The 16518-nt window shown below is 39.6% G+C and overlaps 1 long non-coding RNA gene across 1 annotated transcript in view; it reads left to right on the top strand.

Moving 5' to 3' along the window:
* Nucleotides 1-16026, top strand: part of LOC108304712 — a 40086-nt gene extending 24060 nt beyond the window's left edge. The window contains exons 3-4 of the long non-coding RNA XR_005200373.1: nucleotides 1969-2129; nucleotides 15693-16026. This is a non-coding gene — a long non-coding RNA (uncharacterized LOC108304712). The remainder of the gene's footprint in view (nucleotides 1-1968; nucleotides 2130-15692) is intronic.
* Nucleotides 16027-16518: the final 492 nt, after the last annotated feature.

Raw genomic sequence — 16518 nt, 5'->3', positions numbered from 1 at the left:
AAAAAAAAAAAAAAAATACTGTTTTTTTATTGTTATAGAAGAACGTGACCTTTTGTATTTGTTGACATCTTTTCTGTCTCATTCTCCAGCATTCTGGAGATTGACTTCTAATTCCTTAACATCATGGAATTTTATTTTATTAATATTACATGCCTGTGATTGAATCGTCTATATTCAAGATATATTGATGTTTGATGTCAGGGGACAGCACTGGCTGCCTCATTGGAAGCACCAGGAAGGATGTGTTTAAAACGTACTCCTATTTAAATTTCCTTAGGGAATTTATGGGGCTCAGCACTCCTGAACTCTTTAATTTAAAGATTTACTGCTTTGTCAGAGAAACTAATTAGATCTTTTTTGAAGTGTCAGTAACAAAGCAGCATTAGGCTCAATTTTCTGTTCCATTATGGGAATGAGAATATAAAAGAGAAGTGTATTTTAAACTCAATTTTCCAACATTATGTATCATTTATGTCAGACTCCCACAAATCGGCGTCGTAGTCACGATGGAATTCACCAAAACAAAACACTCAAGAATTTTAGTAAGCCTTACTTAACTTTCGATTATGGTAAAATTCTACTATTAAGCTAAACAGCACAGGTAGGAAATGACAGTTTACTGGGAAAGAGGCCCGTATTTACAGAAACCAACTCCTCAGAGGTCTATAGATTTGCCTGTTTCCTACCTTAGTAACATTCTTTTTTTATTCTCCCTTTTAGTTTAATAAGCAAATAGTCCTCTTGGTGTGCTCTGTCTTAACTCTTGACCTCTTATTTAAAGATCCTAGCCACTCTTACATATTATCCAAGTCGTTATATTAAGGAAATTGGCTAAAGAAATTTCCCCAAACCCTTTCATTTTTGCAGTTGCTCACATAGGTATTCTTTTTTTGTCTGAGGATATCTTAACACAATATATAAGTGAATATTGTTAAAAGCTAAGAAAATTGGCTGGGTGCGGTAGCTCATGCCTGTAATCCCAGCACTTTAGGAGGCCAAGGCAGGTGGATCATGAGGTTAGGAGATCAAGGCCATCCTGGCTAACACGGTGAAACCCTGTCTCTACTAAAAATACAAAAAATACAAAAAAAAAAAAAATTGCCGGGCGTGGTGGCACTGGCCAGTAGTCTGAGCTCCGCCTGAGGCTGAGGCAGGAGAATCGCTTGAACCTGAGAGGTGGAACTTGCAGTAAGCCGAGACTGAGCCACTGCACTCCAGCCTGGGTGACAGAGCAAGACTTAGTCTCAAAAAATAATAATAATAATAAACACTAAGAAAATTATAATTTTTCTATAAATATTGTATCAGTGTTTAAGCCAAAATAAAATTAGTCATAATTTTCTGCATTCATTAATTTTTTGCATTAGTCATAATTTTTTGCAATAAAATTTTAATAAAATGCTTTTTTTAGTTAGTTTTTTTCACCTTAAACATCTTAAATTTGAACTCTATTCAATGGTTTTTAATTTTTATTATGAACCACAAAGAGTTGTAAAAACCTATAAGCTTTCTTTTAATCCATTAGTCAACTTTTAAAAAACCTTTGATGTCTTATTGACCTAGAAAATTTTTCTGAGTAAAAGGTAGAATAAAGCTTCCTATAAATTTAATCCATATACACTATGACACAATTTTTATTTCTTGAAATTTCCTAGCCATTTTCCTTCCTGCTCAATATGAGCTTAATAATATATATTAATATATGTGAAAGAAATATATATATACCTATAGATAATATGAACCAAATGATGTTACCTTAAACAGAATACTCAGGCTATTAGGGAGGAAAAATTAATGAAATTCAGTGAAATGCTAAACCCAAGTTTTAAAAATAAGTTCAAATTTTATTACAGATTTATGGATGTTAAGAAGTGTCTTAATGTTTTAAATAGTCTTTTAGTGCATATATGTGGTTATAAAATAATGCAGTAATAATTGATTGAATTATTTCCCTTTGCTATTCATTAGCTCATTTATGGAAGGTCATCCCTTTATTGAGACCAGCCCAAAAGACCCTGAGGAACTTAGAAGACTCCTGCTGACTTTGAAGATCATAGTCCCAAAGCAGGGCCATGAAATGGAGCAGCAAAGAAGAGTATCATTGTCAAAGCTCAAGTTCCATCAGAATGGTAAAGTAGGCAAAAAGCGTTTTTGGGGCCACCACTGCCTCCCCTTTCTGTACCATCTCCTACCTCCCTTCCCTCCCAAATGCCCAGGGTCCTAGTCCACACCTGAGCTATTTGGAACTCCTCTGCAGCATCCCACTAAAGCTCATTTCTCATGGCATATTCTGAAGTGAATCAAATCTTGTCTTTCTACAAAAGTTACTACTTGTCATTCCATTTTTTATGGGCCCCATTTTTTATCTGGGGAAAGCTAATATTCAAAAAATCTATTTCTGATAAATTGTTAATGATGAGAATGGATTTAGGATGATGTCTAGCACAAAAATACTTGCTGATGATGTAAAAGCATCTGGTAATCTAATAATGTCTCTAGGTCACATATATATGTTTTAACAGGGGCCGCTTGGATACATTTCTTAAACTACAGAAAACGACACTAAAATTTCAAAGTTCCAGACCTACAGGAAAGTTATATTTGGGAGTATGTCACCCATTTATTAAGTTTATACCCTCATATAATTGATGCATATGGTGAGCCTGCTCTAATGGGTGAAATCTGTTATAATATGAATATGCATTGAGTTCAAGGTACGCTGTTGGAAATTCGAGGCTTGTCAGTGATGCTGACTATTTCTGGGCACTGGTACAAGCCCCAGTAAAAGATTAGTTACATGTTTTCTTTAGTGATGACATGAATTAAATAATATACTCTCAGATTAGATGTGTCACCTATTCAACACAGAGTACTTAAAAAAGGCCTCAAAGCAAATATAGTCTGTTAAGTGCAAAAACTGGGGAATGTTGACAGCTGCCAAGCCCACATAGTGTTTACACATTTTATATGCTAAGCAAACATGTCAATCAGTTTGTCTGACCTAGCTGTGCCCTATTCCTGAGAACCTGTTCCCATTGGTGAATGGGCAGCAAGCCACATGACCCCATCTTCCTGGACACAGTGGATTGCAACAGAGATGAAAGAGATAAAGGAAGAGAGAGACACACACATACAGGCAGAGAAAGGAAAAATGGACAAACCAGTAGGTAGTCAGATAAAGACCAGTGACCATGCAGCTTCAGTGGCAGAGGGAGGAAGAAAGAAAAAGAGAGTGGACTCATTTTGATTTCAAAGACCTTTCCAATTTCTCCTTGTAGTTCTGCGTGTGGCCCATATGTATTTTCTATCCTGATTCTATTAAGATAGATAATCTGTGTAACAGAGAAAGCTAATTTCTATAATAGTATCCAGTAGGAATAGAATGCAAGACACATGTGTAATTTAAAATTTTCTGGTAGCTACATTAAGAATATTTTTAAAGACAGGTGAAATCAATCTTTTAAATATATTTTATTTAACCCTATATATATGTAATATTGCTGTTTCAATATGTAATCAATATAAAAATTATCAGCGAGATGTTTACATTCTTATTTTTATGCTAAGTCATTAAATTCTGGTGTGTGTTTTACAACAGTCCATCTCAACTTGGATGAGCCAAATTCCAAGTGCCCAATAGCCACATGATGGCTACCCTGTTGGACAGTGCAGACACAGAACAGTCACTGGAAGGCAGCTGCGCTAGCAGGGGCTGCATTTCCCAGCTGCCTTGCATCTAGGAATGACCAGGTGACTAGTTATTGCCAGACTTAAGAGTAGAAGCTATATGTGCTACTTCCAAAATAAGGTGGTTAAGAAGCAGGTATGGGGCTGGACGCAGTGGCTCACTCCTGTAATCCCAGCACTTTGGGAAGTCAAAGAGGGCAGATCATGAAGTCAGGAGTTCAAGACCAGCCTAGGCAATGTAGTGAAACCCCACCTCTACCAAAAATACAAAGAAATTAGCTAGGCATGGTGGTGGGTGCCTATAATCTCAGCTACTCAGGAGGCTGAGGAAGGAGAATCACTTGAACCCGGGAAGAGGAAGTTGCAGTGAGCCAAGATAATGCCATTGCACTCCAGCCTGGGCAACAATGCAAGACTCCATCTCCAAAAAAAAAAAGCAAGCAAGTGTGGCTCCTCCATCCCCTCTCACCAGCTTGGCACAAAGGGACATGGCAGCCTTGGAAGCCATGTGTTAAAGATGGCATAAATATTTCCTAGCTGCTAGGGAGGCTGAGGTGGGAGGATTGCTTGAGCTCAGGAGTTCAAGTTCATCCTGGGTAACATAGTGAGACCCTGTGTCAGAGAAAAAAAAAAGCACAAGAAGGAAGGAGCATGGGTCTCTGAAGCATCACGTTGAAGAAAGCCTGCTGTCAGTTGGATATATTCATTTTGGATGTTAAGCAAGAAATCATCTTTTTTTTGTTTGAACTGCTATATATTTTTTTGGTTTTCTTAGCAGTTTAGCCTGTTCTATCTAGAGTGTGTGTGTGTGTGTGTGTGTGTGCGTGCATGTGTGTGTGTGTGTGTATGTGTGTACATATACACATATATATAGAGAGAATATATATAGAGAGCTTTGTACACCCATGTTCACAGAAGCATTATTTCTGTACTGCTATTAAAAGCTTTTTCTATTTCTAGTGGCAAGTGATATCCTAAAACATGTGTGTGCGTGCACACATGAATCATCTTTGGGTTTTGTCAACGGGTAATTTATCTGTGTGTATTTTACCTAGGACATGTTTAGGCTGAAGACTTTATCTGGAAAAATAAAGCTCTAAAAATAAATTGAAAGGAATAATATAAATGAACTATAAAACTCTTGCAAGAAAACATTTGACAAGGCTGGGCACAGTGGCTCACACCTGTAATCTCAGCACTTTGGGAGGCTGGTGTGGGCTGATCACCTGAGGTTGGGAGTTCGAGACCAGCCTGACCAACATGGAGAAACCCTGTTTCCACTAAAAGTACAAAAAATTAGCGGGGCGTGGTGGTGTGTGCTTGTAATCTTAGCTACTCGGGAGACCCAGGCAGTAGAATCACTTGAACCCAGGAGGTGGAGGTTTCCGTGAGCCAAAATCATGCATTCCAGCCTGGGCAATAAGAGTGAAACTCTGTCTCAAAAAAAAAAAAAAAAGGAAAGAAAGAAAGAGAGAGAGAGAGAAAGAAAGGAGGAAGAAAGAAAGAAAGAAAACATTGGACAAAATCTTCACAACATTCAATTTGATGATGATTTCTTGGATATAACACCAAAAGTGCAGGCAACGAAAGAAAAAATAGACAAACTGAACTTTATGAAAATTTAAACATTTTGTGCATCAAAAGACACAAAACAGAGTAAAAGATAACCCATGGAATGGAGAAAATGCTTGCAAATCATATATCTGATAAAGGATTAACATCTAGCATATATGGGGAACTTCTAAAAACAACAACAAAAACCAAACAACCCAATTCAAAAATGGGCAAAGCAGTTGAATAGACAGTTCTCCAAAAAAGACATACAAATGGCCAATTTGCATATGAAAACATGCTTAACATTAATCTTCAGGAAAATGCAAATAAAAAACACAGTGAGATACTACCTCACACATATTAGGACAGCTACCATAAAAAAATAACAAATGAAACAAAATAACAATTGTTGGAAAGGATGTAGAAAAATCAGAACCCTTGTGCACTGTTGGTGGGATTGTAAAATGGTATGGCCACCATTAAAAAATAGTATGGGCTGGGTGCAGCGGCTCACACCTGTAATCCTAGCACTTTGGGAGGCCGAAGCGGGCGGATTACAAGGTCAGGATATTGAGACCAGCCTGGCCAACATGGCCACCCCATCTCTACTAAAAAATACAAAAATTAGCTGGGCATGGTGGTGCATGCCTATAGTCCCAGCTACTCGGGAGGCTGAGGCAGGAGAATTGCTGGAACCTGGTAGACAGAGGTTGCAGTGAGGCAAGATGACACCACTGCACTCTAGCCTGGTGACAGAGTGAAAGTCTGTCTCAAAAAAAAAAAAAAAATAGTATGGCAGTTTCTTAAAGCACTAAAAATGGAATTACTGTATGATCCAGCAATTCCACTTCTGGGTGTATACCCCAAGGAATTAAAAGCAGGCTCTTGAAGAGATATCTGTACACTCATGTTCACAGAAGCATTATTCACAATAGCTAAAATGTAGATACACCCTAAATATCCACTGTGGATCAATGAATAAGCATAATATAGTACACATTTACTTATTTGTGGAGTATTATTTAGCTGGAAAAAGGAATGAACTCCTGACACATGCTGCAACACAGATGAACCTTGAGAACATTATGCTAAAGGAAGTAAGCCAGGCTGGGCATGATGGCTCACGCCTGTATTCCTAACACTTTGGGAGGCCAAGGCAGGCAGATCACCTGAGGTCAGGAGTTCAAGACCAGCCTGGCCAACATGGTGAAACCCCATCTCTGCGAAAAATACAAAAACTAGCAGGGTGTGGTGACAGGTGCCTGTAATCCCAGCTACTTGGGAGGCTGAGGCAGGAGAATCACTTAAACCCAGGAGGTAGAGGTTCCAATGAGCTGAGATCATGCCATTGCACTCCAGCTTGGGCGACAAGAGTGAAATTCTATCTCAAAAAAATAAAAATAAAAATTTAAAAAATTTGTAAAAGGGAAATAAGCCAATCAAAAAAAGACTAATGCTGTATAATTCCATTTATATGAGGCACTTAGAGTAGTCAAGGTCACAGTAACAGAAAATGGAATAGTGGTTGCCAGGGGTTAGGAGGTGGGGAAATGAGGGATTACCGTTTAATGGGTATAGAGTTTCAGTTTTGTAAGATGAAGAGCATTTTGGAGCTGGATGAGAGTGATGTTTACTTAACAATATAAATATACTTAATACACTGAACGATATACTTAAAAATCATTAAAATAGTGCATTTAATATTATGTATATTTTACCCCAATAAAAATAATTTACTTTAAAAATGTTACTTTAAAAAAATCAAGAGGAGGGCCAGGCATGGTGGCTAACTCCTGAAACCCCAGCACTTTGGGAGGCTGAGGCAGGTGGATCACAAGGTCAGGAGTTCAAGACCAGCCTGGCCAATAAGGCTCTACTAAAAATACAAAAATTAACTGGGTGTAGTGGCACGCACCTGTAGTCCCAGCTGCTCAGTAGGCTGAAGCAGGAGAATCGCTTGAACTCGGGAGGCGGAGGTTGCAGTGAGCTGAGATTTCGTCACTGCACTTCAGCCTAGGAGACAAAGTAAGAAAAACAAACAAACAAACAAAAAAAAAAACAAAAAAAAACAACAAACTAAAAAATCAAGAGGAGTATATGATCAAAGGCTTTAGGATTCTGAAAGGTTGGATTAGTAAACATGGAATTCATCTTTGCCAAGAGTTTTTCCAATTTCAAAGTATAGCTAGAATACGGAAAGGATTATTAATAGCGTAAGCATTTAACACGTTTATTTTCACTGTGCAAAAATAATTATGACAGAATACTTAAAGTTCCAAAGGCACTGTGTTCAGTCCTATGATACCCTTATAGGAAATATATCTGTATTTTTACAGAGGGAGATTCTGAAACATAAAATTGTTAAATAACTTGCTCAAGGTCATTTGCCCAGTACTTGAAAGTAGGGCTTCTCAACTTCTGCATTATTGACTTTTGGGGCTGGGCAATTCCCTGTTGTTGGAGGCTGCCCTGTGCATTGTAGGATGTTTACCAGCATCCCTGGTTTCTACCCATTAGATGCTGGCAGCACTCTCCCCTTCAGGTTGTGATAAAAGACTTTGTGGAAATACGCCTGGGGGCAAAATCGCTCCAGGTTGAGAACCACTGCTCTAACGCCAGCAGTTTCACAAGGTTAGGGAGGCCCAGCAGAGTCCCTCGCCTTAGAACTGGGGTTTCAGAAAGCAACTGGTCAGGTCAAGGTAGGATCAATTTAGGAGGAGCTCACATACCAAATTATCAAAGCAAGGGGAGAGATGGGAGTTTGGTCATGGGAGCGAACTAATCTATCTGGTTTAACTTTGATCAGAGTATTGCTAGGCGATTGAGCGCCTTCTCCAATTTCCTCGGATAGTGAACATCTATCCCAGGGCTTAGGATGGGGAGTTAAACCTCTAGATGGGGAGGCAGTGAATAGAAGGCAATGAGAATAGGGAAGCAGGCAGGTCATGACAAGATAGCAGAGCAAGGCAAGAATCATCTCAGCTGGGATGATTGTAAAGAAAAAGTTGTCATTGGAGCAGGGGTATTTTTTTTAAAGGCAAAACTCAATGGTTGTAAGGGATGGAAACCCACTCCAATTAATTTCAGTAGAAAGAGGTTTATTTTTAGGCTACGGCATGTTCACGTAAGTGAGACACAGTTGGGAATGGAGCTGGAAATTGGAGAGCTGCTGCTGAGGATCAGAGCTGCTGCTGAGGATCATAGCTGCTGCTTCTTTATGTGACTGCACGATCCTTCTTCTGTGCATCGTTTTTCAACTACGCTCCCTTCGTTTGGCAAACTGACTTTCTTTGCTTACTTTTGGTCTCTGATCATCCATAGTTTTGTCTTGTCCATGACTTCGGTTTGGCATAATGTTGACTCATGAACAGACCCTACGTGAGCTTTCACAAAGCTTTCTATGTTGAACGGCTCTGTTAATCTCCAGATTCCCGGGAGAAAAATCTGATTGGTCGAATTTGGGTCAGCCGTGCACCTAACATGATTAATTCATCTGAAAGTAGGAGTGGGAACACATGATCAACACTTGGTCACCTCTGCCCATTCCTTTAGCAGCTCTAGTGGACTGAGGTGAGGCATGGCAGTTTCCAGGGAAGGGAGTTTGGGCAAATACATTTCTTAAGACATATCTACTGCAGCCTTAACGGGTGGGTAAAATATGGAAGAATTAAGTACTGCGAGAGGAAATGGCACCAACAAAGGCACGAAACAAAGACATTTTATACATATGTATTCAGTAAATTTTCTAGATGAATTAGACTCTGATGTTCAAGGGTCGTTACATAGTCTGGATGTTATTGTAGCCCAAGATTTACATAGGCAACCGTAAGGTAATGAGGCTGGAAATACGTTCTGGCATCAGATTGTCAAGGGCATTTAAATGCTAGACTGAGGCATTTAGATTTTTAAGGGTGTTTCCAATGTCTTAGGTTACACCATGGAGGGAAGCTGCCATTTTTTTTTAGAAAATATTCTTTGGTTCCTGAGTAAACCCTACGATCCAGAGTCAAGTAGTAGGTCAATTGGATTTTATAGTGCATTGAAAGAGAAATGAAGCCAAAAAATAAAACAATGTAGAAATAAGGCAACTAGAATAAGAGACTACTTAGTAAGCTAGGGGAAAAAAAGACTATCTGGTATCTCAACGCTTTTAAAACAAAACTAGTAGATCACTACAAATGACCTAATTAAAAAACCAAACCAAGAAGCCAAAAGCCATCCCACAGCAACGACAAATAACAATGACAACAGCAGCGGCGGCAGCAGCATTTATAGGGCTTCTTCCACAGGCCGACTACTGTTCTAAGCATTTGTGTGAATGGTGCAAGGTGAGTGCGTGAGTGTTTCACCCACCATCTGTTAAACACATATAATCTTTTTCTTTCATGACCCAGAATCACTGAATCTTAGAGTTGTAAAGGATTTTGACCTCCACGCCAGGGGCAGAATCTCCTCTAGACATATCTGTTAATCCTCTAACAGTTACCAGAATCTGTCTGATAATTGGCCATTTGCCTAGAACCTAACAGATTCCAGATTATAGAGCCCTCTGGTTCCAAAGACTGGACAGGCAGTTTCATGTACAGAGGTACAGTAGACTTGGATACTGTATGTTGGGCCTTAAAGTTCACATTAGAATATCAGAGTGTTTTGTAAACTGTATGTCTCTGTACAGAATACAGATCTACTCTAGGATTTAATAAGCCTGTGTACAGAGATAAGCTGACTTGGATACTATATGTTGGGTCTTAAAGTCCACATTAGAATATCAAAGTGTTTTGTAAACTGAATGTCTCTGCAGAGAACACAGAGCTACTCTAGGATTTAATAAGCCTGCGTCTTGCTTTAAATTTAATGCTAATGGTAAACTGAAAAAGATTTCTAGTGACAGATAATTAGTGATAATGGTAATTACCGGCCTTTATATAGTCTTTCACCCAAGCAGATGGTAGACCACTTAAAAAAATGAATGCTTTAAGGCATAATTTCTCTCTCTTCTTAAATAAAAGTTCCTCTAGGGTCAACAATAGTTTGTATTTAACACACTGCATTATGTTACCCATAACTAAACAACAATTTCCAGACAATGCAGTTAGTCTGTTAATGTGCTTAGCAATTAGTTTTGAATAGATTTTTGGCCCTGAATACATTATAAATGTATGAATGCATGTATGCCTTGCTTATTTTTCTTATTTTATTTTATCTTATTTATATTATTATTTTATTACCTTTGATAAGCCACCGTGGTTGCCATCACATGGATGACATCCAGGGAGCAGGAGGCTGGGTCACTTAGCAAGCTTACACAGGCCCTGTCTTCATGAACAGAAGCCAGCGTCCTCCTACATTTGTCTTTTTTTTTGTTTGTTTGTTTTGAGACAAACTCTCAGTCTGTCACCCAGGCTATAGTACAGTGGTGCAATCTCAGTTCACTGCAACCTCCGTCTCCCAGGTTAAAGTGATTATCCTGCCTCAGCCTCCCAAGTAGCTGGGACTACAGGCGCACGCCACCACACCTGGCTAATTTTTGTATTTTCATTAGAGATGGAGTTTCACCATGTTGGCCAGGCTGGTCTCAAACTGCTGACCTCAAGTGATCCACCCACCTCACCTTCCCAAAGTGCTGGGATTACAGGCATGAGCCACTGTGCCCAGCCCACCCTCGTACATTTGATATCTCTGGGTATTCCTGGATTTCTGGGACTCTATATCAGGATTTATTTTTGGGGGGCTATTTTCCCTCTTTCATGTGTAGTTCTGAAGATAATATTAAAAAGGCATCAAAGCTGAATCAAAATGTATCATACATTTATACCATGAAAGGGAACATGGAGACTCTTTTCTCCATTCTCTCTTTCTTTCCCCATCTCCCCTCCTGGGAAAGATGATTGGGGCCTTGTGTTATGGGATGCTTCATGATGTTATTTGGGGAAACGACAGGGCAATGCTTTATAGACCTAATAAGATGAGGATATTCATTTGTAAGAAATAAAGTCAAAGTTATGTTAATGGGAAGAATATGACTTTCTGTTTGTATTCTAGACCTCCAGGTGAAGTTTCAGAGGGAGATGAGTCTTTGTGTTGCAGGATGTGTTCGGTTTTGCAGAGGAGGTGTTAGGGGAGGGTAGGTGGAGGGGTTGCAGCCTGGGAGAAAGACTCTCACCTCCTCTGTCCTCTGCCTCCCCACTTCCTAATCCTTCCCTCCCTGAGGCAGACCTTCACAGCCTGAGTCAGAATCCAGCTCTCTCTTCTTCACAGCAGAAGATGGATCCGGATGGCTGGAGGAGAAAGAAGAGCTGATATTGCGGTGGAAAGCCCAGGACAGGAGGTCTAGATCAGAATCTTAAAGCCTTATGGCACCAGAATGTCATTCTTCATCCAGAGCTTCAGCTTCTTCAAACATAAAATAGAATTCATAATTCCTGGCTGGGCGCGGTAGCTCATGCCTGTAATCCCAGCACTTTGGGAGGCCAAGGCGGGTAGATCACGAAATTAGGAGACCAAGACCATCCTGGCTAACACAGTGAAACCTCATCTCTACTAAAAATACAAAAAATTAGCTAGGCATGGTGGCATGTACCTTTAGTCTCAGCTTCTTGCTTGAGAGGCTGAGGCAGGAGAATCGCTTGAACTTAGGAGGTGGAGGTTGCAGTGAGCCAAGATCGCACCACTGCACTCCAGCCTGGGCCACAGAGCTAGACTCCCTCTCAGAAAAAAAGAAAAATAATAATAATAATTCCCTTGAGCATCATATGAAATACTAAAGCATTAAGCACATAGTGCCTGGCATGTAGTATAAACCATGTTCACTATTGTTAACTATAAATCCATGTTAACTGTTGTTATTGGTATTGGTATTCCATGCCTGGGATTGTGGAATTGAATTTACTTGATAATTTCTTTAGGGAGGGGTGAAAGTCCTGGGAAAAAATTAGGGAATGGGATAGTAAAGGGGAAAGGGTTAAACGGAGAGAAGAGATGGGAAACGAGAGATGCCGGCAGAGTTCCCTCCGAAAGCTGGAGATGCGTCCTCCCGAGGTTGTTCCCTTCTCCCAGGAAGTGACACACGGAATCCCAGCCACAGTGAAGTTTAAGAGAACTGAACAGCAAGATAAGGGGTACAATGTTTGATTCTACCCTCAGCCGCCTACTCTCTCCATTCAGTGCAGCTTGGGAACAAACCCAGAGCCCTAGCGGTAAAGACCTGCTTCTGGAGCTGCAAGTTCAGATGCCTTCAGGGGCCACAGAAGTATTTCAAATGTCAGAGGCAGTCAAGTGTGTATCACCTAAAGGCCTTCAGATGCAAATTTAAAAACATACCCTCCATACCAACAATTGTTTACATGTCTTTGGTTTTGTTTGCAAGCTTTGGCTTCAAGCACAGTTGCTTTAGCCAAAGGTCTGAGAAGCAGTGTCTGTAAGAGGCAGAGGCACAGCTCTCTATTTCCTCACTGGTTCCATAGAACCCTCACTGTGGGCCACTGGGGGCCAGAAGAATCACTCTGCAAGCAATGGATATCTCTCACAGAAACAGAGAAAAAGTCTACCCTATGGCTTACATAATAATTCACTTTTATTGAGAAAAACACAACGACTGTTGTGTTGGAACTGTATAGAAGGTAGTGAACACAATGAGAAGAATATCCAAGAAAAGCAGAACGTGTAAGAGACATGGATGAAAGGTGGTGTGTTCCCGTGGTATGGACTCTTGGATTCTAAAATTACTGAAGCCTCTAAGCCTCACATTTCTCATCAATAAAATAAGACCGTTGCTATCACTGCATGGAGATGTTGCACATATCAAATGAGCCCAACATACAATAGAAACGTATTGTGATTTTTAAAATTTTTCATTCTCCATTTCTTTGCATAAGTATACACTGTCTGCATATGCTCCCTTTAGACTTTATCATTAAATTGTTCTTTTTTCTGAAAGTTTAAGTTCATCTCATGATCTCCTCCTCAAAAATCACCTGTTTCCCAGATATTTTCAGATGGCTTTGGTTTTTCTCATAAGGGATGAAATAAATTCTTTTTTTTTTTTCTTTTTTTTTGAGACGATGTCTCATTGTGTTGCCCAGGCTGGAGTGCAGTGGCCCCATCATAGCTCACTGCAACCTCGAGCTCCTGGCCTCAGGCGATCCTCCTGCCTCAGCCTCCAGAGTAGCTGGGACTACAGGCAAATGGTACCATGCCCTGCTAGTATTTGTGGATGGGTGTAGTGGTGGAGGTTGCAATGAGCCGAAATCATGCCAGTACACTCCAGCCTGGGTGACAGAGCGAGACTCCATCTCAATAAGTAAATAAAATAAACATATACAAAATAAAATGTGGCCAGGAGCAGTGGCTCATGCCGGCAATCCCAGCACTTTGGGAGGCTGAAGTGAGTGGATCAGGAGGTCAGGAAGACCAACACCATCCTGGGCAACATGGTGAAACCCTGTCTCTACTAAAAATACAAAAATTAGCTGGTCGTGGTGGCATGTGCCTGTAATTCCAGCTATTTGGGAGGCTGAGGCAGAAGAATCGCTTGAACCAGGAAGTTGAAGGTTGCAGTGAGCCGAGAACGCGCCGTTGCACTCCAGCCTGGCAATAGAGTGAGACTCTGTCTTAAAATAAAACATGACAGCTCTAATACAGGCAGGAGGAATTCTCTCTTACCTAAGGGAGGATCAGCCTTTTTGTTCTATTTAATATTTAGGCCTTCTACTGATTGAATGAGGCCTACTCACATTAGAGAGGGCAATCTGCTTTATTCCGTCTACCTACTTAAATGTTACTGTCACCCAGAAACTCCTCCACTGACACACTCAGAATAATGTTTGACCAAATAGCTGGGCACCTTGTGGCCTAGTCAAGTTGCCACATAAAATTAAACATCACATGGTGTAAAACTGAGAGTTCTGAATTTTTAGAGTCCCCCATTATCCTTACTATCAGTGGATCTGCATCAAGAATATATATATACTCTCAAATACGTGGTAACAGTTTTGTTATTAATCAGTTCACACATTCAGCAAATCCTGAGTGCCTGATGTGTATTAGGTGCTGTAGTGCTTGTGAGGCAAGTGCCTTCCCTTAAAGATGTGCAATGCAATTGCAGAGAGGAAACATAAAACATAATGCAGGCAGAGATGAGATAACACCACTAACAAATAATGATACAAATAAATATCAACAAAACACTGTATAATTAAATATGCCCTTCAAATAAAACCACATTAACCTCCTCATTTTGAATTTGTATATTTATTCAAAATGTTTGGAAAAGGAGTGTTCTGGTTAATTGAAACATACATAAGAATTGGTGGCCAGCCTTGGTGGCTCATGCCTATAATCCCAGCACTTTGGGAGGCCAAGATGGGCAGATTACCTGAGGTCGGGAGTTTGAGACCAACCTGACCAACATGAGAAACTCTACTCTCTACTAAAAATACAAAATTATCCAAGACATGGTTGTGCATACCTGTAATCCCAGCTACTTGGGAGGCTGAGGCAGGAGAATCACTTGATCTCAGGAGGCAGAGGTTTTTGTGAGCCAAGATAGCACCATTGTACTCCAGCCTAGGCAACAAGAGCAAAATGCCATCTCAAAAAAAAAAAAAAAAAAAAAAAAAGAATTGGTAACCAACTCTTTATATATTATATATGTCTGTAAAAAATACATGTTATGTATAATAAATTTCCATAGAAATTATTAAGTAACTTTTCCTTCTAAGACCTCATTATAAGTAAAATTTAATTTTAAAATTCATCATATGTAAGAGTTGTGGAAAATTAGACTAAATTTTCACAAAGTGTTTGGCATTTTCTAAAAATCTTAGTATTAAAAATGCGTAAATATATAACTTGAACAAAATTGAAAGGAATAAACTAAAACACAAAATTTGATCTTGAATAACCCTGTCTTCCAGCTCTACTCTTTTTTTTTTTCCTGGATAAAACCGTTGCAGTACCAGCCCTACTTTTTAGAAGTAGTTATATATATTTTGAGATGGAGTCTTACTTTCGTCACCCAGGCCGGAGTGCAGTGGAACAATCTCAGCTCACTGCAACCTCTGCCTCCCAGATTCAAATGATTCTCCTGCCTCGGCCTCCTGAGTAACTGGGGTTACAGGCGCCTGTCATCATGCCCAGCTAATTTTTCGTATTTTTAGTAGAGATGGGGTTTCACCATGTTGGCCAGGTTGGACTCGAACTCCTGACCTTGTGATCCACCCACCTTGGCCTCCCAAAATACTGGGACTACAGGCGTGAGCCACTGCACCTGGCCCTTTACTCTGAATTTTTATCAGCCTTCCGAAAATCATAGAGAAGCTAGAACTTACTTGTGGTCATGGGGGACGGGTGCATCTTTTTATAAAGTGAGTTAAAACAATGACAGTGTTTTTATTTGCAATCAACTTTTTTCTTACAAAAAGACTCCCTCTTTTATTACGTCTTTATTACAGGGATGTCAGAAAATATGATGCACATAAAGAAGTCCAGATCACCCACCATCCACCCCCTTGGAGACGGCTGCTGTTAACAGTCATCCACATCCCATTCTTTCTATGCTTACACACTGAAGACAACAGAAATGAGAGCATTTTTTTGTATGCTGCTTTTTAACTAGTTTTCACTTTTATTTAAACTCTTCAAGAAATCTTTTAAAATTTCTTTTTAAATTCATCTACTGCTCCATGCTATTCCTGTGGGTGAAAAACTGTAACACTCAGCACAATAAATTAATTCTCTGTGAAACTCATGTTCTCATGTTACCAGAAATATTTTTTGGTCTGATCTATATTTCTTCTTTGTATAATACTTACAAAATGACCAAACTAAATAAAATTATGTTCCCTATTGTTTGAAAATAGTTTGTAACTAGGAAATAAATACTGTGGTACATTAGGGATGATCACATTATGTAATTTAGTAAAAGTTTTAATATAACATGGTTTGATCCTTTATCTTTTGCTGACAGATTTTTTTAATCCAGTTATTCAGAATGTCTAGAAATTAAGGAAAAATTCTTCTAAAACATGTGAAATGGTAAGAATCGGTGAGCTTTAGTGGTATGGAGGCAAGAACGGAGGCCAAATTGTGTTCTGTGTCCACATTTTTCCCTTATAAGCAAGCACACAGACACACACGTACACCCCACACACAGACACACACCCACACACACATACATACCCACAACACACACACACACACACACACACATACACACACACACACACACACACGTTTTTACCCAGGTGAAACTGGCTCAAAATAAATAGTAAGTGCAAC

The sequence above is a fragment of the Cebus imitator genome, unplaced genomic scaffold (assembly GCF_001604975.1).
Source record: "Cebus imitator isolate Cc_AM_T3 unplaced genomic scaffold, Cebus_imitator-1.0 Scaffold57, whole genome shotgun sequence".
NCBI lineage: Eukaryota > Metazoa > Chordata > Mammalia > Primates > Cebidae > Cebus > Cebus imitator.
This window is presented reverse-complemented; position numbering and strand designations above follow the sequence as displayed.